Consider the following 24670-nt stretch of genomic DNA (forward strand, 5'->3'; position numbering starts at 1 on the left):
TATAAATCCAAAGGTTCAAAGTTAAAGTGCGTTACTCTTAAAATATGCACACAATATCCGGTCTGAGACGCAGTTTTAACTGAAATGGTGAACATATGGCACGGATTATAGGGTAATCACTAGGCTTTTAAGGTCATGAAACTACACTAAAGAGCCAAAGAAACTGGTACACCTGCCTAATACCGTTTAGAGCCCTCGCGAGCACGGAGAAGTGCCGCAACACGACATGGCATGGACACGACTAGTGTCTGAAATAGTGCTGGAGGGAAATGACATCATGAATCCTACAGGGCTGTCCATAAATCCATATGTTCTTTGTCAGCATTTTTTCATCAATAAAACTTTATAAAGAGTTGTCTCTGCATAATTGGCACTTCCCACCTACACAAATATGTCAGAAGTCGTACTTCAGTGACTAAAAACGAGCTGAAAAGAACTTAAAATAACAGGCTAAATTATGTAAAAGTGTAAAGAATGCACTTTCAGTAAGATATTTCTAACAATATATATATTTTTTTCTTTTAAGAGACAAATAATAAGTCGGGCGTTGTCGATGAAGTGGGTTTCGATGAGCAAGTATTTAGAAGAAATTTAAGACAAACTATTTTGTTTTAACCTTATATTAAGCTTGCGTCTTTATTGTTTGTATGTATCAGAGTATTTAAATGTGTCGAAGTATGTAAAAAAACTGTAAAAACTTTAACGAGCTATAGAATTTGTTTTGTATAAACAGCACACCCTCTTGTAGAGGGGGAAAGAAGGGAACCAGCGAAAAAATACTCCTGTCAGTGCACAAAAAAGGCAAAAATGTACCTCTTTATAAGACTAGTACGAAAGTGAAAACCAGGTGCTCCAATCCATTCCGCCTTACTCGCAAAAATTTTGGCATGCGAAGAAATTCACGCTTTTTCGTGCTGAAAGAGAGTAGCAGAGAGGCAGTGATGGTGGAAAAGAGAGGAGACAGTTCCAGTGGGAGAGAAAGACGGAGGAGACTTTTGTAAAGCCTCGTCGCCAGCTTTGTAAAGGCCTCGTCGCTACTGCTGCGAGGCAGAGTTACCACTGTTGCTACGGTAGGCCGAGTTTGCGAGTTCGTGAAACGGCTTCTGGTGCAGTACACAACTAACGCAATTTCTTCCTGCCACTATTACACAGCTATGCCCCAGGGTCAGGCAACAGGATAGCAAAACGAGGGTTCTGCAACGCTCCAACAGATTAGTAACAAAGTCACACAATGAGTTCAAAAGGTTTACTTACCTTGACAGCTGACTTGCTGAATAATGAAGTCTGCAACACTGCATGAAATATAACGCAAAAAAGGCCCTCAATGGTTAAGTGCAAATATTTGTAAGTAAACTTCACGGTACATAGCAAATGGAATGTACTTCTAAGAGTTCACTAAACGACGTTCCCTTTTTATGTCAGCCCTGAACGCCGATCTACAACTAAGTGGGCGAGAGCTGGTCTTCTGTCTTCCAAGTAGCCTTCTGCCCGTTGTCGTCCGCTCATTGGCGGATTGTACTCGGCCGGAAATTGGTCGAGGCGAAGTCGATACCTTCATCCTAAGCGCATCGCGTGGCGCTGGTGGAACTCACGGAAGTAGTGAGTCTCTATAGCACTGGCACCAGCTCACGTCTTTGTGTGTGTGATACTTTTGCCCTGGCTTTGTCTTTTTCGGACGACACAGCAGAGGCAGTGATGGTGGGAGAGAGAAAATGACAGTGAAAGAGAAAGAGAGATGGATGAAGACCTCAGCAGTAGGAACCAAGGAGAGAGAAGTCATTGACGGTCATTGAGAGACAGTGGCAGCAAAAGAAAAATAGAGGTAGCTAGAGATAGAAACATAACAAAATGAAGAGGAGAAAGTGGAAATTACAAATGCAGATGAGAGAAAACCATTCGTTGGCTTTACAGGGGTGGGGAGGGGGGGGTCTGTGAACCACTTGGAACTTTTGAGCTGCCGAGGTGTAGTGAAAACAGTGGTAGTGGGAAAGAAAAACAGGAGGACACAGTATAAGAGAGAAAAGAGTTGCAATGGGTATACTGTAAATCAATAGGAGAAAAAGGAGATAATGGGAAAGAGACATACATAGGTAGTAACAGTGAGATGGAGATGCTGATTATGAAGGCTTAACAACGAGGAGAGACTAGGTAAAGGGATTTAAAATGTTCTGTGTTGAAAGAGCACGAATACCACAAATGAGGATAGAGGCAGATGGTGCCCCACTTTTACGTCAAATTGTGTTAAAGATCAACATTGTCGTTTTTTTATGCTTCGACAGGAGCATTTTTCTGCTGATATACGTAAATGAATGTGCGAATTGCATGGATTTTTTACTTTACTTCACTGAATTTGTGATACATTCTACATTAGCGTGCCAAAGATGAAGACTGCAGTGTCAGTTTAAGACAGACACAATTTCGAAAATTCTGGAGCACCAACAAAGCGCATCACCCGCTTGCAGCGGCTAACAAACCTGTACATGAGCTAAACAATAATATCACCTCGATGTCCTGTGAACGACAAGTGGGACACACACTGAAAATCTGGCATAACCGAAAAGAAAAGGTTCCGATGGCTCCGAGCACTATGGGACTTAACATCTGAGGTCATAAGTTCCCTAGAACTTGGAACCACTTAAACCTAACTAACCTAAGGACATCACACACATCAATTCCCGAGGCAGGATTCGAACCTGCGGCCGTAGCGGTCTCACGGTTCCAGGCTGAAGCGCCTAGAACCGCTCGGCCACACCGGCCGGCTAACCGAAAAGCCTGCATTATAACCTGACAAAATACTCTGTCTTTAAAAGTTTACAGGATATGATCTATTGAAATGACAGCCGTGCTTTTGGGCACCGTGTATGTTAGAACTCTTTGGATCTAAAGTTATGACAGCAAGAGGATGAAACAAAATTTTAAGACCTTAAAGAAAAGACCCCCTCCCCGAAGTCATTTTTGATATTGGAAGTAAGTACTTTCGGATTTTCTTGAGGAAGGCTAACGGTGAGTACTAGATTTTTTACTAGGAAAAATACGCGAAGAATGTACAAGCAGAATTACAGCAACGGAATGTTGCACAGTACCATTGTTTGATAATAGGATTCCGACTATTGTATCAAATAGACCACTTTTTTCACTGTTTATAACGGAATAATTTGTTTCCCAATGTTTCTGAGCTCTCAAGAAAGTCTAGCTCTTTCTGACAACTGCTGCACAGCCCGTACCGAAAGACAGATGTTTGTAGACCCCATTTTCCCCCTCGGCTGTCCCGTTCCGATTAAAAGGTCCAGTCTGCCAGGAAATTTCGACGCCATTCCACATATAACACCATAACAACACTCCACGGCCCTAGTCCAGGAAATCCTGGGTCTTATCTCAATGAGGAACTGCTCAGGAGATAATGGCAGCACACCAGGCGTCCGTTCTATAAACTGCACGTTAACAGATTCCAGGGACTAATACGGGAGAAAACACATTTAGAAACTAACCATGAGGACAGAAACTCGCAGGTATAGATGCCACACGTACTGGCGTGTGGAAGCTAGCCAGAAATTTTACAAGGGAGAAAAATTACATTCCTACCCTAAAAAGCCCAGACGGCCCCGTATATTCCGCGACGGACAAGGCAACGCTTATAGAAACAACACTTGCAGCGTCCTTCATGTTGAATCTGGCTCCTTCAGACCCAATACTCACACTTGAAACGGACCAGCAAATTACACGACTTGCAGCTCAGCCCACGCGCAACGATATCAGAAGTAGTAGCACAAACGAAATCACTTGCCCTATCAAGCATTCCAGTGCTAGGAAATCCCCAGGTCCTGATGGCATTCAAAAGCGTCTCCTCCAGGAGTTACGGATAGAGCCGCAGAATATGTTACACACATAACGAATGCCATTTTACAAAATTAACACTTCCCTGACTTTTGGGAGACGGCCAAGATTGTCGGGAGGGTAATACTAAAACGTACCACTAGGCACTGCATCGCCAAAGACACCCTAAGGCCGGAGCAGTTCGGCTTGAGTAATCACCACTCAACAACACAACAACTCCTCCGCGTAGCTGAACGTACTAACATGGTTACAGCACGAACAAAACACAGGGGCTGTGTTCCTGCATATCGGAAAAGCTTTCGACCTTCTCTGACAACGGCCTCATACGCAAACTAAACTATGCTGGTTTCCCCGTCGAACTCGTACGTCTGATACACTCATATTCCCGGCGATGTCAGGGATTTTCTCTGCCTCGTGATGACTGGGTGTTGTGTGATGTCCTTAGGTTAGTTTGGTTTAAGTAATTCTAAGTCTAGGGGACTGATGACCTCAGATGTTAAGTCCCATAGTGCTCATAGCCATTTGAACCATTCTACAGCGACAGCCTTTCTTCCAGGAGTGCTACTCCAGTAGGGAATGTAGAAGAGCGTCTGCTAGGTTTAGAAAGTGGAGGACAGGTACTGGCGAAGGTGAAGGTGCTAGCTCAGTCGGTAAAAGACCTTTATGCGAAAAGGAAGGTTCCGGGTGGGAAAACAGTCTTAATTTGCAGGAAGTTCCGAAACAGCGAATGCCCCACTGCAGACTGAAAGATTCATTCTGGAGATAAAAGTTGTGGGGTAAAGAACCTGCCAGTAACTCGAGAACAAATGTTGCAAATTTCTTGTAAATTGTTAATTTGACAGCTATGGCGTTGTAATAACTTAAAAATGAATAAATTATTAAGACATAGGACGTATCTTTAAACACTCTACTTCTGTGTCCTGTACGTTGAAATGTTCTCTGAAATTCGATTTCCGTCGCCGATGAAAGGGGGAAAACTTAACGACAATATTGTTAAGATACAACAGCTGCACTTTCACTAAACGTGTTCAGTGATAGTGAGCGGCTGCTGTTGAAGCATTCCGATGAAAAAATATGCTTTACGATCAGCTCATGCACGATTTACGTTGTCACTATTGAGTTTAAGAGCCAAATATTTTGATAGTGAAGTATTAATTTTACATGGTATCTTTTAACTTTCAAAGTGAGGTACAAAAAATCCTGTTTAATGGAAATACAGTGACAGGAAAATCGGCTTCTATAAACACGTTCTTAAGGACCGGTTTAATTTACATCAGTCTAGTGGAAATAACTTTAAATATTCCAGTACTTTACATATTCCAGTATTCATCAATTAAATTCTATTGTCATTGTTGCTGGGGTCTTCAGAGTGTTGGTTTGATACGGCTCTCCATATTAGTCTATTCTGTGCTAGCCTCTTGATCTCTGTCTAACTAATGTAAACTACATCCATTTGATCCTGTTTACCATATTCAAGCCTTGATCCCCCTCCAAAGTTTTTGCCCTTCACGCTTCTTTTAATTACAAAATCAACAATTCCTAGGTGCCTTAGGAAGTGTCCTATGAACCGATCCCTTCTTCTAGTCAAGTAATATCATAAATTACTTTTTCCTCCAATTCGATTCAGTATCTCCTCATCTGCTATTCGTTCTACCCTTCTAATCTTCAGCAGTCTTCTATAGCACCACATTTCAAGCACCATCCATACTCTTCTTGTATGGCCGGCCGAAGTGGCCGTGCGGTTAAAGGCGCTGCAGTCTGGAACCGCAAGACCGCTACGGTCGCAGGTTCGAATCCTGCCTCGGGCATGGATGTTTGTGATGTCCTTAGGTTAGTTAGGTTTAACTAGTTCTAAGTTCTAGGGGACTAATGACCTCAGCAGTTGAGTCCCATAGTGCTCAGAGCCATTTGAACCATTTGAACCTCTTCTTGTATGGACTGTTTACCTTGCCCGTGGGCAGCAAACTATCATTCCCTGCAAATAATTTGCCTGTATTTTCACATGCAAAAATTCATAACAAAAGTGCATGGAGCGTATCTGTTCGTTGTTTCATCTGCCATTGCTTTACATGTTATCAGATTTCTGAAAGTGTGTTAAATTACAGTTTCGTCCAATGAAAAGGGGACGGAGCAATTATTTTGCCCTGATTCTGTCCGTGCCTCTTGCTGCAAATTTCAGAAACAATAACATGCCAGCGATGCATAGGTGCAAACACATTTGAGCGGGATTACCCGTTCCTGTTTCCAAGAAACTAGCACAATATGTAGGCCTGTGAAACTAACCCTCTACTCAGCACATGAGTGGAAAGTGAATATATGTTTCTGCGAACAATTAGTTATCCCAATACATCAGCCTGTTAACGGCGAGCGTTCCACGAAATGAGTTTGGGGAACTGTCAGTAAACGTTTTACACATTGAAGAGCGCATACAAAGGCGTAACTATATTGTTAGAATGTTAACACTACGAAGGAGCAAAGCCAAATAAGTAACCCATTTCAACGCGATTCACTTCACACCAAAACCTTGTTAGAAATATCGCTATACTTAAGTCTTGTAAGCGGACAAGAAATGTTGTCACTGTTTGCTCGACAATACATCCTTTTCGCCCGGGTATCTATTCAAATAATGGCTGAATGGAATTTCCTGGAGTGTCCTTGAGATGTGTGATTGACAGCCTTTGCACACATTCTTGATCACTCATCAAATTTTACAGTACGTATCAGTATAGTAAGTTGGTTTGTCCCCCCCCCCCCCCCCATGAATCATGGACCTTGCCGTTGGTGGGGAGGCTTGCGTGTCTCAGCGATACAGACAGCCGTACCGTAGGTGCAACCACAACGGAGGGGTATCTGTTGAGAGGCCAGACAAACGTGTGGTTCCTGAAGAGGGGCAGCAGCCTTTTCAGTAGTTGCAAGGGCAACAGTCTGGATGATTGACTGATCTGGCCTTGTAACAATAACCAAAACGGCCTTGCTGTGCTGGTACTGCGAACGGCTGAAAGCAAGGGGAAACTACGGCCGTAATTTTTCCCGAGGGCATACAACTTTACTGTATGTTTAAATGATGATGGCGTCCTCTTGGGTAAAATATTCCGGAGGTAAAATAGTCCCCCATTCGGATCTCCGGGCGGGGACTACTCAAGTGGACGTCGTTATCAGGAGAAAGAAAACTGGCGTTCTACGGATCGGAGCGTGGAATGTCAAATCACTTAATTGGGCAGGTAGGTTAGAAAATGTAAAAAGGGAAATGGATAGGTTAAAATTAGATATAGTGTGAATTAGTGAAGTTCGGTGGCAGGAGGAACAAGACTTCTGGTCAGGTGACTACAGGGTTATAAACACAAAATCAAAAAAGGGGAATGCAGGAGTAGGTTTAATAATGAATAGGAAAATAGGAATGCGGGTAAGCTACTACAAACAGCATAGTGAACGCATTATTGTGGCCAAGATAGATACGAAGCCCACACCTACTACAGTAGTACAAGTTTATATGCCAACTAGCTCTGCAGATGACGAAGAAATTGAAGAAATGTATGATGAAATAAAAGAAATTATTCAGATAGTGAAGGGCGATGAAAATTTAATAGTCATGGGTAACTGGAATTCGGTAGTAGGAAAAGGGAGAGAAGGAAACGTAGTAGGTGAATATGGATTGGGGCTAAGAAATGAAAGAGGAAGCCGCTTGGTAGAATTTTGCACAGAGTACAATTTAATCATAGCTAACACTTGGTTTAAGAACCATGAAAGAAGGTTGTATACCTGGAAGAACCCTGGAGATACTAAAAGGTATCAGATAGATTATATAATGGTAAGACAGAGATTTAGGAACCAGGTTTTAAATTGTAAGACATTTCCAGGGGCAGATGTGGACTCTGACCACAATCTATTGGTTATGACCTGTAGATTAAAACTGAAAAAACTGCAAAAAGATGGGAATTTAAGGAGATGGGACCTGGATAAACTGAAAGAACAAGAGGTTGTACAGAGTTTCAGGGAGAGCATAAGGGAACAATTGACAGGAATGGGGGAAAGAAATACAGTAGAAGAAGAATGGGTAGCTTTGAGGGATGAAGTAGTGAAGGCAGCAGAGGATCAAGTAGGTAAAAAGACGAGGGCTAGTAGAAATCCTTGGGTAATAGAAGAAATATTGAATTTAACTGATGAAAGGAGAAAATATAAAAATGCAGTAAATGAAGCAGGCAAAAAGGAATACAAACGTCCCAAAAATGAGATCGACAGGAAGTGCAAAATGGCTAAGCAGGGATGGCTAGAGGACAAATGTAAGGATGTAGAGGCTTATCTCACTAGGGGTAAGACAGATACTGCCTACAGGAAAATTAAAGAGACCTTTGGAGATAAGAGAACCACTTGCATGAACATCAAGAGTTCAGATGGAAACCCAGTTCTAAGCAAAGAAGGGAAAGCAGAAAGGTGGAAGGAGTATTTAGAGCGTCTATACAAGGGCGATGTACTTGAGGACAATATTATGGAAATGGAAGAGGATGTAGATGAAGATGAAATGGGAGATACGATACTGCGTGAAGAGTTTGACAGAGCACTGAAAGACCTGAGTCGAAACAAGGCCCCCGGAGTAGACAACATTCCATTGGAACTACTGACGGCCTTGGGAGAGCCAGTCGTAAAAAAACTCTACCATCTGGTCAGCAAGATGTATGAAACAGGCGAAATACCCTCAGACTTCAAGAAGAATATAATAATTCCAATCCCAAAGAAAGCAGGTGTTGACAGATGTGAAAATTACCGAACAATCAGTTTAATAAGCCACAGCTGCAAAATACTAACACGAATTCTTTACAGACGAATGGAAAAACTAGTAGAAGCCGACCTCAGGGAAGATCAGTTTGGATTCCGTAGAAATACTGGAACGCGTGAGGCAATACTGACCTTACGACTTATCTTAGAAGAAAGATTAAGGAAAGGCAAACCTACGTTTCTATCATTTGTAGACTTAGAGAAAGCTTTTGACAATGTTGACTGGAATACTCTCTTTTAAATTCTAAGGGTGTCAGGGGTAAAATACAGGGAGGGAAAGGCTATTTACAATTTGTACAGAAACCAGATGGCAGTTATAAGAGTCGAGGGACATGAAAGAGAAGCAGTGGTTGGGAAGGGAGTAAGACAGGGTTGTAGCCTCTCCCCGATGTTATTCAATCTGTATATTGAGCAAGCAGTAAAGGAAACAAAAGAAAAATTCGGAGTAGGTATTAAAATCCATGGAGAAGAAATAAAAACTTTGAGGTTCGCCGATGACATTGTAATTCTGTCAGAGACAGCAAAGGACTTGGAAGAGCAGTTGAATGGAATGGACAGTGTCTTGAAAAGAGGATATAAGATGAACATCAACAACAGCAAAACGAGGATAATGGAATGTAGTCGAATTAAGTCGGGTGATGCTGAGGGAATTAGATTAGGAAATGAGACACTTAAAGTAGTAAAGGAGTTTTGCTATTTAGGGAGCAAAATAACTGATGATGGTCGAAGTAGAGATGATATAAAATGTAGACTGGCAATGGGAAGGAAAGCGTTTCTGAAGAAGAGAAATTTGTTAACATCGAGTATAGGTTTAAGTGTCAGGAAGTCATTTCTGATAGTATTTGTATGGAGTGTAGCCATGTATGGATGTGAAACATGGACGACAAATAGTTTGGACAAGAAGAGCATAGAAGCTTTTGAAATGTGGTGCTACAGAGGAATGCTGAAGATTAGATGGGTAGATCACATAAGTAATGAGGAAGTATTGAATAGGATTGGGGAGAAGAGAAGTTTGTGGCACAACTTGACCAGAAGAAGGGATCGGTTGGTAGGACATGTTCTGAGGCATCAAGGGATCACCAATTTAGTATTAGAGGGCAGCGTAGAGGGTAAAAATCGTAGAGGGAGACCAAGAGATGAATACACTAAGCAGATTCAGAAGGATGTAGGTTGCAGTAGGTACTGGGAGATGAAGAAGCTTGCACAGGATAGAGTAGCATGGAGAGCTGCATCAAACCAGTCTCAGGACTGAAGACCACAACAACCACAACAACAAGTTGGTTTGTTGCCACGGTTAGTTTTCTGCAGAGAAATTCCACGGTCTGTTTTGGATATATTTCTGGTTTACAACAACTGAGTGACAAACTTGTTCTTTCTTATACACATATTAGCTATATGGTTGTCATAGCTTACAAATTATTCGCCTGGGGATAAGATAAAGTTCCATCATTTTCGTAAATATTTTATTCTTATTCAAGTAACTTTCTTTATTCACATAACATTTACCGTCCATTATTGCCCTAATCAGATCTTAGTTGTGTAGCCAGCATCATCTCGCTAAATTTCAGCCTCTTCCATCACTTGTGCGTTACGTCCGTCCTGTTATTCCTGTTATTCGTCTAATCCCCTCAGTTGAACAGAACGATACGCTTCCTGTCCATTTTAGGGTTACTTTCCTATTATCTTTTCACCTTTTCACCTTTCTTTTGCAGGAGCTCGGTTGGCAGTCCTATTCTCAGCTACCACAATTAGTGGCCCACACAACACCGTCATATCCTTTCTCCAATCACCAAAATCTTCGTCACTACTAACTCCACATTTACAAAATATTACGCAGTTTTTCAGCTTTCCTTTCTATAAAGACATTGGAGGCTCATTACATTAAAATAACCGGACAACTACACCACAAAGTCCAAGTAAATTACTGCCTTTTAAATATAACGTTAAACCACAAGGTCACTTTCTATTTAAACAACAAACATAAGTATTATTTATATTAAAACTTCACAATATTTAATAAGGCAGCCTTTTCCATTTTACATACTTCCGTTGGATGAAGAATGGTTGTAACTTTTGGATATCCAACGCCATTTAGGAAGGTTGGGGTGGGGGTGGGGGGGGATTAAAAACAATAAAAAGTCTACAGTTATATTCTGAACTGACTGTAAGTCCTAACTGCAGCTGTCGCATATCAAACTCCAGGACAGATCACGTTCGTGGTGGTGTGAGCCTAGCTGTCTCATACATTTCCCGAGGGAGGAATATTGATTAGCTCATTCGAGTAGTTCAAGACTTGTCAGTCTGAGGTACTATCGATCATCTGAGATAATCATCTGTAGTGAGTCCTAAGGGTGCTATCATGCTCAAAATTACCAGAACGACCTGAACTGCGTCCCGCCTGATTTGCATGCTGGCCACATAACGTAGCTCTTTTTATGTTCTCTGACCTCTTTTCGGTACAGTCATTTGACTATACGAAATCTTTACCACAAGAGACAACTAGGAACACTGTTCTTCATGGGAAACAAGAAGTTTGAAGTATTTTTGCTCTCTAAAAAGGTTTCACAACGACCTACTAGCCGTCGTTCCCGCGGCATTTTATTTTACATAAGCTGGTTATAGAATTAACAATTTAAAAATAAAAAAAAGGAAATGCGATTGACAGTGACAAGAGTTTTATGGATATCTCAACAATGACAGCGTATCACTGGTAATTTCACTGTATTCATGATGGCAGGAGGATCCATGTGCAGTTATAAAGTCACCTGTCGTCTTGCTATTGCTAACTAGGGATAAGGAGATGTGGATTATCGACTTTTTGTCAGTATTGGTTAGCAAGGTTGACCTCGAAAGTACATTAATAACCTTTGTACCGAACCGGGAATCCTATCAAAACACTTACCTCTCTATTAAACAACCACAACGGTGACGAGACTTGCGACTCCTCTGATTGCGTTATCTCATGGTGGCCTGGTTGTCGCAGTGTCTTCCGATACGCATCATCAGATCAATCTGTCCTCAATCGAGAATGAGGGCAGACAGTGGTGGGTTGGCGTGCCACTGGGCGGAAGGAGAAAGCGGAAACGGGCCTCACGGGTGGCTCCTTACGCCTTAGTAACAAGTATGAGGTTCTAGCCAGTGTTGTAAAATTGAGCCAGCACGGGATGCCTCTCCTGTTGGGCCAGCGGCTGGTTTTCCTGCACAGTCTGCCCAGTGCAGAGGCCGGGTATGCTAGTCATTGGGTAATCCAACGTTAGGCAGGTGATGGAGCCTCTCAAGGAAATAGCATGCAGGGTGGGAAAGAATCCCAGTTGCACTCGGTATGTTCGCGAGGGGGAGATCTCGTCCGTGACGTGGAGGGGGTTATGCCAGTGGCTATGGAGCGCACTGAGCGCAACCAGCTGCAAATCGTGGCAGATTTCGACACTAACCACGGCTGCCGACTGGGTTCTGACGATATCCTCGGTTTCTTTCGGCGACTTAGTGAAAGCAACTAGCACCGCATACGGCGTGCAGGCTAAGCCGAATATTTGTAGCATTGCACCCAGGGTCGATTGTGGTCCTCTGGTTTGGAGCAGTCTGAACCAGAGGCTCAGACGACTCTGCGACGGTATCGGATGCGAATTTCTCGACCTCCGCCATCGGGTGCAGAATAATAGGGCTTCCCTTAATCGCTCGGTAATGCACTATCCCCAGGAAGCGACCACTATGGTAGCGGACTACGTGTGGGATTAGAGATGAAATACATGGCAAAATCGAAGTTACAATAGCCACAATGTTCTCGTCGTCGCAGATCGGGAAAGAAGATGTTCATGTGGTGTCAATAAACAGCAGGAGCATCCGGGGAAAAGTCCCAGAATTAGTATAGCTTATTGAAGGTTACAATGCCCAGATAGTATTAAGAACAGAAAGCTGGTTGAAACTGGAAGTGAACAGCAACGAAATCCTAAGTTACAATTGGAATATTTATCTTAAGGACAGATTAGTCGCCAAAGGTGGCGGAGTATTTTGTCAATAAAGAACTCGATAATATCTAACGAGATTATCACGGATTCCGAATGTTTATTGACCTGGATGAACATCAAAGGTCGCTCAAAGTGGTAATCGGATGATTTTATACATCGTCTGGATCGGGAGCAATACTGGTATAGCGCTTCAGAAAGAAGATGTAGTCGATAATTCTCCTGATCATGCTGTTGTAATTGCGGGCGGGAGGGGGGTGCGGGGGGTGGGGGTAGGGGGGAGGGAGGGGATTGTCTTCAGCTTGGCAGGTATATATAGGCGCTAGAGACATAGGCAGGTATGGCACAGAGACAGGGGTTCGTGTGACATTATTGTGGCTGTTTCGTCCGAAAATTACTTCGAGCAGATAGTCAGACAAACAACTCGTGAAGGTAATGTCTTAGATCTCCTAGCAACAAACAGATCTGAACTTTTCGAATCAGTTAACGTGGAGGAGGGTAGCATTGATCATAAAACTCTGATAGCGCCTATGACTACGGGTATTACAACGAATGTTAAGAAAGGTAGGAACATACTTTTGCTTAGTAAGAGTGACAAAATACAATTGCAGAGCATCTGAGTAGTCATCCTGAGTAGTCAACCTAGCTGACAAACAAAAGCCGAAAGAAGCGAAAATGAGCGTAAGTAGAGCAACGAGAAAAGCGTTCAGTGGCTTTGAAAGTAAAATTTTGTCAACACATCTGTCTAAAAGCCCCAAGAGATAAGCGTTTCGAAATCCACTATTCAGTCACTCAGTGAGCATACTGGCACAAAAACGAAAGATAACAGAGAGAAGGCCGAAACTGAATTCGTTGTTTCGAAATCGTTACACTGCGGAAGACCGTATCATAGTCCCTCCTTGCAATCACCGTTCGAACGTCGAAACGGAAGATACTGAGTTATCCGCTAGCGGAATAGAAAAGCAACTACAATCGCTTAGTAGTGGAAATGCGTCAGGATCGTATGAGATACCTATAAGAGTCTACAAAGGTTAGGCGAAAGACGTTGCTCCTCTTTTACCAGTAGATTATCTTAGATCGCTGGAGCAACGAAGGTTACCTAGCGACTGGAAAACAAGTGCAGGTCATTCCTGTTTTCAAGAAGGGCCATAGGACAGATGCACATAATCATAGGCGTCTATCGTTGACGTCGTTCTGTTTTAGAATTAAGGAAGATTTTATGATCAAGAATTTAGACGTTTTTGGAGAACGAAAACCTGCTTTATTAAAATGAACGTGGATTCCACAAACAGATATCCCGAGGAGCTCAGGTCATCCTATTCTTCCATGACATTCATAACGCCGTAGACAACGACGCTCAGGTTGATACTGTGTTCCTCAATTTCAGGAAGGCATCTGACACTGTTCCGCACTGCCGTTTAGTCAAAAAATACCAGCTTGTCGAGCATCGGACCAGATTTGCAACAGCAATCAAGACTTCCTTGCCGACAGATCTCAACACGTCGCGCTTAAAGGAGCAAAATCGACCGATGTAAAGGTAATTTTCGAGTACCCCAAGGAAGCGTGATAGGTTCGTTACTGCATACAGTGTACGTAAATGATGTAGTAGAAAGTGTCGGAAGCTCTTTAAGACTGTTCTCAGATGATGCCAGAAAACAATTTCGATTTGCAGAATGACCTACAGAATATTGCAGACTCTGGCAGTTGGCCATGAACATAAATAAATGTAACATAGTTCGCATAAATATAAAAAAATTCCAGTACTCTATGACTATACTATTGATAAAAAATTGCTGGAAACAGTATGCTCCTAAAACACCTAGGAGTAACTATCCAGAATGACCTCAAGTGGAATGACCACATAAAACAAATGAAAAAGCAGACGCTAGACTGAGATTCAAAGGAAGAATTTTAAGGAAATGTAACTCGTCCACGAAAGAAGTGGCTTACAAGGCTCCTGTTCGACCAAGTCTTGAGTATTGTTCATCAATCTCAGATACTTGCCAGGCAGGACTGATGGAACGGATAGAGAAGTTCCAACGAAGAGAGATGCGGTCCATCACGGGATCGTTTAGTCGATGCGAGAGCGTTACGGAGGCGCTCAACGAACTCATGTGGCAGACGTTACAAGAGTGGCCTAGTGTATCACGGTGAGGTTTACTATAGAAATTTCGAGAGAACGAGCCGGCCGGAGTGGACGAGCGGTCCTAGGTGCTACAGTCTGGAACCGCGCGACCGCCACGGTCGCAGGTTCGAATCCTGCCTCGGGCATGGATGTGTGTGATGTCCTTAGATTAGTTAAGTTTAAGTAGTTCTAAGTTCTAGGGGACCAATGACCAATGACCTCAGAAGTTAAGTCCCATAGTGCCCAGAGCCATTTGAACCATTTGATTTCGAGAGAACGCTTTCCGGGAAAGGTCGGACAACTCGCTAATTTATCACGATGAGAAAATACGAGATATTAGAGCCAATACAGATGGTTACCGACAATCATTCTTCCCGCGCGCCATTCACAGGGGGAATAGGGAACGGGGGTTCAGTTAGTGGTACCAGAAGTAGCCTGCGCCACAAACCGTTGGGTGTCTTGTGGAGTATGATGTAGCTGTAGAAGACGTTTAATACAATTTCATTTACAATCAACAGAGAGTGTTCGTGTTTAAAATTGAAATTTCATGACGTAAACTTTTGTGACGGCGATTCGAATCGACTACTTGATCGGATTGTTAAGTAATATTAGATGTTAGATATAGAATTTCTTCATCAGTGGCATGATCCTTTAAAATGACGGTACTTTATTTTCGGCTCAGGGGGATTCGAACCTGTCAGCCACCGCCGTTGTTTTTTGGTCACAAGTAGATGTTAATACCTACTGTACTGGTAGCGAGATGTGTGCATTTTTGACTAGAAACAACGTGACGGAAAGTTCTGTGCTGAATGGGAGAAAAACACCGTACACATGGTCACGTAGACACGTTAACTATCGAATTCCTTGTCACCAGTAGTTAGGAGTGGAGTGTTTGAACTTGAAATGATGTGATAAAAAGATCATTGTCTGACTGGGAGTTTAAACGTGCACCTATCGTTGTTGTTGAGAACACACGAAGAATCGTTAAAAATGAAAGTGTTTGTTCACTTGTAATTCGGCGTGCATATGCTACAGCTTGAAATGATATGATGGAAGTTTTTGTGTTGGACTGGGATTCGAGCCTAGAAAGGCGTCTTTCGTGAGGACCTACAGGAGTCTGCATTCTTGTGGAAAGTGACAAAACTGTGTGAATCTGGGAGGGTCAAACCGCGCGAAAGGGGAGATTCGAATACAAATCCTGATATAGCCCCAAATTTCCAACATATCAAGTTCAAATAAAAAAAAACAACCCTTTGACCTTACCGACCACTGTATCATTGCTAGTCTAAGAAATCTTACTGGTCAGAGTTTCTGGTTGCAGCGACTTGCGCCTCTTTCATGGCCCAACCTAAACTGGCCCTGCCCCTGTCGGCAGTAAAGGGATATCGTGTTTAAAGTCGATTCCGAATTATAGTGCAACGTCCTTCACTTTGTGCTGACATAGGTGAAAGAGATCTGTTCGTGTATATTAAAAATTGGGCGGCTGAAGTGGGAATCTACCCAATAACTTGCACATTCCACTCTAGGATCAATCCATCAGACTACTGTCACACACATTTGACAGGCTCAAGACTGTTTTGCAGTGAAAAATGCGTGACACTGTGAGGGAATTCTAACTCTCTTACTCCCTGGAAGGGAATTCCAGCCTGTTCAATACGTTCATTTTCTGGCTCTGTTGTAATTTTGTTCGACCGCATCGGCATTCACCAGTAGTCTCGATTACGCAGTGCGTATTTTTGATATGCCCAACACCTCCACAAGTTCCACAATTCAGTTATATACTGAAGTAAGTTTATATGAGGTATTTATTGCAAATCAGTAACGGTTAATTTGTGACACTAATATTAAAAAGAGTTTACAAATCATACAGAATGAAGAAAAAACGACTCTCTGTTGACTGGTTAAATATCACCAAGCTTCTGACGGAAATTATGCGAGTCTCTTATCAACGAGATGTAAAGATGCTTCTTGCTATCATAGCCCCGACTCGAAGCCTTTCGGAAATTTTAACTATTTCAACAAACTGTTTACTTCAAGAAATGCAAGTTACCAAATAATTCGATCATTACTGTAATTACTGTATTTTTTCTTCATTCAACTGCTGCTACAGGTATGGCTCAAGGAACCTTTTAATGGTTTTTGGTCGTTTTTGGATGCAGTTGTCCCAAAATATTAAATCATTTAGTTCCTTCCATACCTTGAGAACATTTTTCAAGTTAATATTGGCCATCTCCGATTATTTATTGGTTAAATTGGAACTAAGTTAATTGATGAATATGTTACTTCAAAACTGAAATTGCGTTGCATTACTTGATTTAATAGTGTGCAGCAGCGACGCTGATAAAGCGCTAAAACTAACAGTAAATGTCACTCCAAAAACCAGAGGATGTTAATGTCTTACGTTAAATTTAACGGTCATTATGTGCAGATACATTGGTAAACCTGGTCGACGTCGCTTATTTCAAGCAGTATAAAGAACAAAGTATTGCGAAATATCTCCTGCTTTCGTTGCAATAATCTCAAATTTTAACACTCTATGTGGTCCAAGTTTAGGTTTTCACTGAATTCGTTTAAATTTAGCATCCACTTCCAATATGTAGAAATATGTCGCGCAGTTAGAGCCTTCACAAACGATTTAACGACCTTACACTTAGTCGTCAGCGAGAAATGCTAACCCTGTAGAATACCAGTTTCAGTAACCTGAGTTAGTAACGAATGCTTATAGTACTCTTTCTCGCGAGAAAATTCGAAGCTGACTTATTGGTCTCCATAAACTATACTATAAAAGTAATTTCGCGTGCAAGAAATGTTTACGGATTGCAGCATTTAATAGTGCCGTTGCTTCCAGTTCTGTACATATCTGACCTAAACTGGCCCTGCATCAGTTCAGGTCCCACGTATCGCAACATAAACTGACATAAGTAATTTTCTCGTACTGCTAACTTCGTTGCCCGTTTCAGCTGATTTTGTAATCACTGAAATAAAATAACATAACCTCTCACCGCGACAGGTTTCATTTCGTTTCTCCTTTCCTTCTGGGACTTTCTTTTTTGTCATTCAGGTTTTCCCTTTCAGCAGCGAAATGTGACATAATGCGTCTGGTAACCGATTCAGATACCGCTGTTTAGTACTGTTAAGAAGCTTAATTTTAACGTTTGACACATGTTAACGAATATGATTTACTCTAAAGAGGTATTAAGCAACGCGGTACTGACTCAGACTACGCGCTGGTCGCGGGCGTTGTGCCGGAAGTACACTCATGCTCATAAGTATAACTGCAGAATGTGGTGCCACACAACGTGGCACTACACAAAACTGACGCTAATAGCATAAGCACATAGGGAACACACACGACACAGATCTGTAAGTCCACGGTATTGGTGATAAGTTGAGAAAACCGTCCAGAAACACATGTGCTACAAAACGCCCCTGTTTCCTGCGCATGTACACCGACATCAATATGGGATATGATCACCATGCACACGTACACAGGCCGCACAACGGGTTGGCATACTCTGGATCAGGTGGTTGAGCAGATGCTGAGGTATAGCCTCCCATTCTTGCACCAGTGCCTGTCGGAGCTCTTGAAGTGTCGTAGGGGTTTGAAGACGTGCAGCGATACGTCGACCGAGAGCATCCCAGACGTGGCCGATGGGGTTTAGGTCTGGAGAACAAGCAAGCCACTCCATTCGCCTGTATCTTCTGTTTCAAGGTACTCCTCCACGATGGCAGCTCGGTGGGGCCGTGTGTTATCATCCATCAGGAGGAAGGTGGGACCCACTGCACCCCTGAAAAGGCGGACATGCTGGTGCATGTGACGTCCTGACACCCCTGAGCTGTTACAGTTCCTCTGTCAAAGACATGCAGGAGTTTAGGTGCTCCAATCATAATCCCACCCCACACAATCAAACCACGACTCACATACAGGTCCCTTTCAAGGACATAAAGGGGTTGGAATCTGGTTCCTGGTTCACGCCAGATGAAAACCCGGCGAGAATCACTGTTCAGACTATACCTGGACTCGTCCGCGAATATAACCTGGGACCACTGTTCCAAAGACCATGTACTATGTTCTTGACACCAGGCTTTATGGGCTCTCCTGTGACCAGGAGTCAGTGGAATGCACCTTGCAGGTCTCCGGGCGAATAAACCATGTCTGTTCAGTCGTCTGTAGACTGTGTGTCTGGAGACAACTGTTCCAGTGGCTGCGGTAAGGTCCCGAGCAAGGCTACCTGCAGTACTCCGTGGCCGTCTGCGGGCACTGATGGTGAGATATCGGTCTTCTTGTGGTGTTGTGTACTGTGGACGTCCCGTACTGTAGCGCATGGACACGTTTCCTGTCTGCTGGAATCGTTGCCATAATCTTGAGATCGTACTTTATGGCATACGGAGGGCCCATGCTACGACCTGCTGTGTTTGACCAGCCTACAGTCGCCCTCGTATTCTACCCCTCATAACGTCATCAATGTGTTCTTTGAGCCCTTTTCAACAAACAGTCATCATTCGCACGTCTGAAGACGTCTGCACACTTACTCGCTGCACCCTACTCAGACATGCACCAATACACCTCTGCGTATGTGGACTGCTGCCAGCACCACTGTGCGACGACCTCTGGTCAGATGCACCGCATGGTCATACCCCGAGGTGATTTGAACCCGCAAACAGCCCACCAGAGCGTTGTTGCACCATGTATCATCATTATCCTTAATTTATCAGCATTAGTGTAGATGGTCTGCGTATGGAGAGGTACGTAACAGCTAGCTGCTGTACTCTTTTACTTCTTTCCACATGTAGTTACAGTTTTAATCATTTTGCACTCTCTAGCCACACTCGTCTTTTAACAGTTTAGTATGGGCGCTAAAGACCATGCTGTCGTGTATCCACGTCAACATATCATCATCGTCATCAAAAGTGTTAGCACATCCAGGGCAATGTCGTAGTAGACGTGATATCCTATTACTTTCTTTGGATCTGATAGACAGTGTCCACTATGTTTCTGTCATCTTGTGGACTAGTGTCATGAGTGTTAGTGCATCGTCACCGATTTATCTCCAAGAGAGACTGCATTATTCCTATTTGTGCAAGAATTGTGGCGCGTAATATGGTGACCATAAGTTCGACGCCACCTCTTTATCTCCATTTTGTTGGACTAATACTGGCGATGGAAATATCTTTAACTACCACTAGAATTCGAGTCGAATGCCCTGAACAAATGTTCTTAAGTGCACTTGGCTACGGAGACGGGTGACTCGTTCCTGTTAATAAGACAGAATTAAAAAGTATTTATACGCCCACTCCGCGATTTTCTGTCATAAAATCTATGATGTTGAATATTAAACGGTTTGATTTCAACTTACATTTTATGTTGTGACGTCCCACGTAACTGTTCACAGTACTGGACATTGCGTTCTATCAGAGTGAGCCTGAGGCTGTGATCTCTATACTGGAAGCAAATGTCACAGGAGGTGAAATGAGAACGACGACCGTTTTCGTGTTTGTAACGGTGCTGCAGCGACAGTGAGTCTGCCAGCTCTCTAGCGGGGTCAGCTAGGGTGAAACACGAGAGCTGCTATTGACCTCTACAGCGTGGCTTAGGTATCAGACTATGAGCAAGCGTGTAATCGAATCATTATTAAAAAGAAACGATGATGCAGGAAGGATGCAGCGTGGGTCTCATATGCTGAACTTGGAAGTTATTTCAGGTTTCTCAAATGGTTCAAATGGCTCTGAGCACTATGGGACTCAACTGCTGAGGTCATTAGTCCCCTAGAACTTAGAACTAGTTAAACCTAACTAACCTAAGGACATCACAAACATCCATGCCCGAGGCAGGATTCGAACCTGCGACCGCAGCGGTCTTGCGGTTCCAGACTGCAGCGCCTTTAACCGCACGGCCACTTTGGCCGGCTCAGGTTTCTCAATGGATAACCAAAATACCAATGATTAAGAAAGATGCGGTAGATATCTTGTAGGGGGTAAAGATGCCGCACGATTGGTCTTTTTACACTGCCTTTCTTGGGAGACGCAGGAGGACCGTTTCAGATGGCAGTAACTGTCACTTGGTTTGTGAATCTGGATGAAGAACGACTTACTTCAAACTGACGACAAGGCGTAACGTATAGGTAGTGACATAGCCATTTCTGACAGCCAGAGCTAATTGTTCGTCATGTTGGCCCGTGTTTTCAGTAAGTCACTATACGATGTTCACAGTACAAAGTGATTTCAGTTTAAGAGCGTGATTGCTGCAGAGATGTGACTGTTTTTGTCAAGTAAAATTTTGTTTAATGTACATCTCAAAAATGTGTGTTTAGCAGACGATGCTCTCGTTCTGGGATTATCCCAGTGGCGACCCTTGCTATGAACGAATCTGATTGATTAAATTCTTTAAATCATTTCAATGGCATTTCAGAGCAACCTACCTTTCCTCTCATCTAACGCACCAGCACTCCCCCCCCCCCCCCCCCCCCCTCAAGGCTTAAAATGTGCATTAAATTAAATTGCTAGTGATATATAAAAAACTGTCGTAGATTGCTCGAGGATCAACAGTGACATCTTCAGACTGCAGAAAGCCGTCTTATGTCTAGGCAGTCTGTCTGGGAGAGAGAACAGGGTTGGCTGATTGAGTGTCTCCAGCGTATATGCAGCGTGGCTATGGGATGCTTCCAAATGGGAGTCTGCATAGAGCACTTGGGTAGGAGTAAATCTATCACGAATATTGTTGTAAGCCCGTAGAACTGTTGCCAAGAGTCTGCTAAGTCTTAAAAGCTGTGATACGAAGCACCAATGATTTTAGACACTGAAATCCATGAGCGTAGCCAGGGAGTGGGGAAACGGTGGAGGAAGGATTAAGCCGAGTATAAATAGGTGTTGTTTTCTAACGAGATTCGTTCGAGCGTGGCAGCTCTCCTGGATGGCGGGGTGTGTCTCTCCGCCAGGCTACACGCAGCAACAGGTGGGGCAACAGCGCCCCAGTTCACGGTGGATCGTTGGTTCGACCCTCTGAGACCAACGCGGGGCCCATAGCCAGCCAGGGCGACTTTCCACATCTACCGACAAGTAGCGATCAGAAGAAGAGGGCGAACCTGCTAAGAAAACTTTTACGAGCTACAGATGAAACAATTAGGCCTGTCTGTCAGCAAAAGTCATTATGCTTCGTGCAGTAGCCGGTCATTGCCAATCTTAACGATCTAACAGTGTTACGACATGCTTAATTTAATTTCATATTAATTGTTCTTAATAAGTATCACATTTTAACATAGACGATCCTGGTCTGTGCTTTCACGAAACCTCTTAATTTTAGACTGATGTTTGTGCAATAGCACTGAGCTAGACTCGAATTGCGGAGACAGGGGTTCAACCTCAGAGCTGACCATACGGGTATGGGTTTTCTACCGTTTCCAAATTGACTCTAGGCGAATGCTGGGATGGTCCCATAAAAGGACACTGCCTTGGTTCCTTAAAAAGACCACGGCCGTTTCCGTCCTCTCAAATAATACAAAATCTGAACAAAGCTCTGTCCCTAAATACCTCAGTTGTCGACGAGGCATCAAGCTGGAAACAATTTTCCATGTAATTCTCCTCTCACAGCGACAGTCACTAACTCGTTATTATTTGAAATTATATTGCTTGTTGGAAGACGTGGATTGCAGACGTTTGTGCACAGATGTTCATTGCCATCTACAAATAACGTTTACTGCCTTACAAAAACGCGTCTTCTAGAAGATACCATTGACAAAAGAATTTTACTGACTAATTTCTGCTTGATGACGAACGTTGTAATATATTAGACCCGTTTCGTATTCTATTGCAAGTCTACTTTATTAAGATTTCCATATGTTGAAACCCCTCCCCGCCACCGAAATCAAATGCTGGCTATGTCTTTCAAATGTTCAAATGTGTGTGAAATCTTATGGGACTTAACTGCTAAGGTCATTACACACTTCTTAACCTAAATTATCCTAAGGACAAACACACACACCCATGCTCGAGGGAGGACTCGAACCTCCGCCGGGACCAGCCGCACAGTCCATGACTGCAGCGGCCGTGACCGCTCGGCTAATCCCGCGCGGCGCTATGCCTTTGATGCAGTCTTAAGTTTCACATACAAAGAATCATAACCTTAGGAACGTACTGCACAGGGCCAGAAAGTCTGAAATGTGTATTGTGTCACTTAAATGTTATTTGTACCATTGTTTGGCATGAATTTCCTTTCATTAGTCACTCACCAAACAATTGTAACTCCAATAAACCAATAAAGATTACGAAGTGTGGCATTATCGTTGCAATGTGCACCTACTTATTGTGGTTTGGGAATATTGTAAAGTAGAATTTAATTTTACGTAAGGGCTGCTCTAATGTAATTGTGCATATTGAGTGCTAAAATGAGGATTCGAAGATCGTTGCTGTTAAAAAAAGTACGATGATAAACTAAAATATACTTTTTTTAAGATCAGTTAAAACTGAAATGTGCTTCAGACACATACTGGCTAAAATTAAGGACGAATATAAATTACTATGTACTCTACATTTCAGTACAATTATTTTTATTCTTCATCGTATCCTACACTAATGAAACTGATACAGGACTGAAATTCCATAAATTGCTAACGGAAAATTTATATTTATTCCAATGTCACCTAGTATATTTTATCATGCTCTGCTCATGTTATTACTATGTACTGTGAGCAATATTCTTTTGCATAATAATTACAAAGTGAATAATTACTTAATAGTAAATTTTAGTGTCTGCTTTCACTGTTTCTTGGCTTGTTCCTTCACTATTTCTAAAAGCTTAGGACTCTATTTCTGATATGTATTTCGATCTGAGGCAACATAATGCTTGAGTGAGAGACAGTATCGTACCCAGTTGTTTGTTTAATTCACTGACACTAAGATTCGATAAATTTTATGCTATTTATACGGCAAATAAAACACTAAGTTAGGAGGTGCGGTGGTATGATCGATGAAGTCATATTTAAGAGAACTGGGCCTCACAACCTAATATGAGAAACCAGATTATTTTCAGTTCCCCGTGGTTTCACTGAATTAGTTAAGGCAGATGCCGACATGCTTCCTTTGATTACGACACGGCTAACTCCATTCAACAATCTGATTATATGCTGGGTCTTTGTATGATCTCGCCGTCGACAGGACGTTAAACTGTAATCTTTCTTATACATGTAGAGCTTCCTTCTTAAGTACAAGGCGTCGATCTGAAATTTATTAGCAATGCTTATCAGACAGTTCTTAGAAACTGAATGTGAATGTTGGGATAGCTTGACATGAGAAGAGCTTAAGGACCTCCAGGTGAAATGAAGTTGTGTGGAATTATGTTAAAATGTATCCTACGTATGTAAAATACAGAACTAAGGGCACGAAGAGCGGAAAACTAACGATGTGACTGTTATATATCTTTTTCTTTACATATGCGCGTGCTTCCAGGATCTTACCTAACATGTGGCTAAAGCCTTCATTGACGACAGAGTGCAGAGATGCATCAAAGGAAATTTGTACTCTAGAAATGCTATAACAAGAGATCTTATACTGTTAGCGAACCACGTAAAAAGTAATAGAAACAGAATAAGTCCACTCTCAGGACACTGATGTTGACCGTATTACTCATTACCCAATATTATGCACAGCAGATACGTGCCTGAGGATGGCTCTGAGTAGCCAACATAGCACACGACAAACAATACAACTACATTACAATTTTCATTTGTGGAAATACATTAGTACCACCGTAATTGATGACATGGAACTACAACGGAGTTTAATTTGTAAAATACAAGTGAGGAAGGGGATACAAAATTAAATACAAATGTGTGAATTACACTAATTTCGAAACCCACAGGGAATGGTCCTAATGAACGAAAAACTCGGAGGATGTGTGGAATAGTGTGCCAGCAAAAAGGTATTAATATTCCAGACATATGATGTACACAAGCCAGCGTACTCTCTTATGTGACGGGAAGGA

Source organism: Schistocerca americana, chromosome 2 (assembly GCF_021461395.2).
Source record: "Schistocerca americana isolate TAMUIC-IGC-003095 chromosome 2, iqSchAmer2.1, whole genome shotgun sequence".
Lineage (NCBI taxonomy): Eukaryota > Metazoa > Arthropoda > Insecta > Orthoptera > Acrididae > Schistocerca > Schistocerca americana.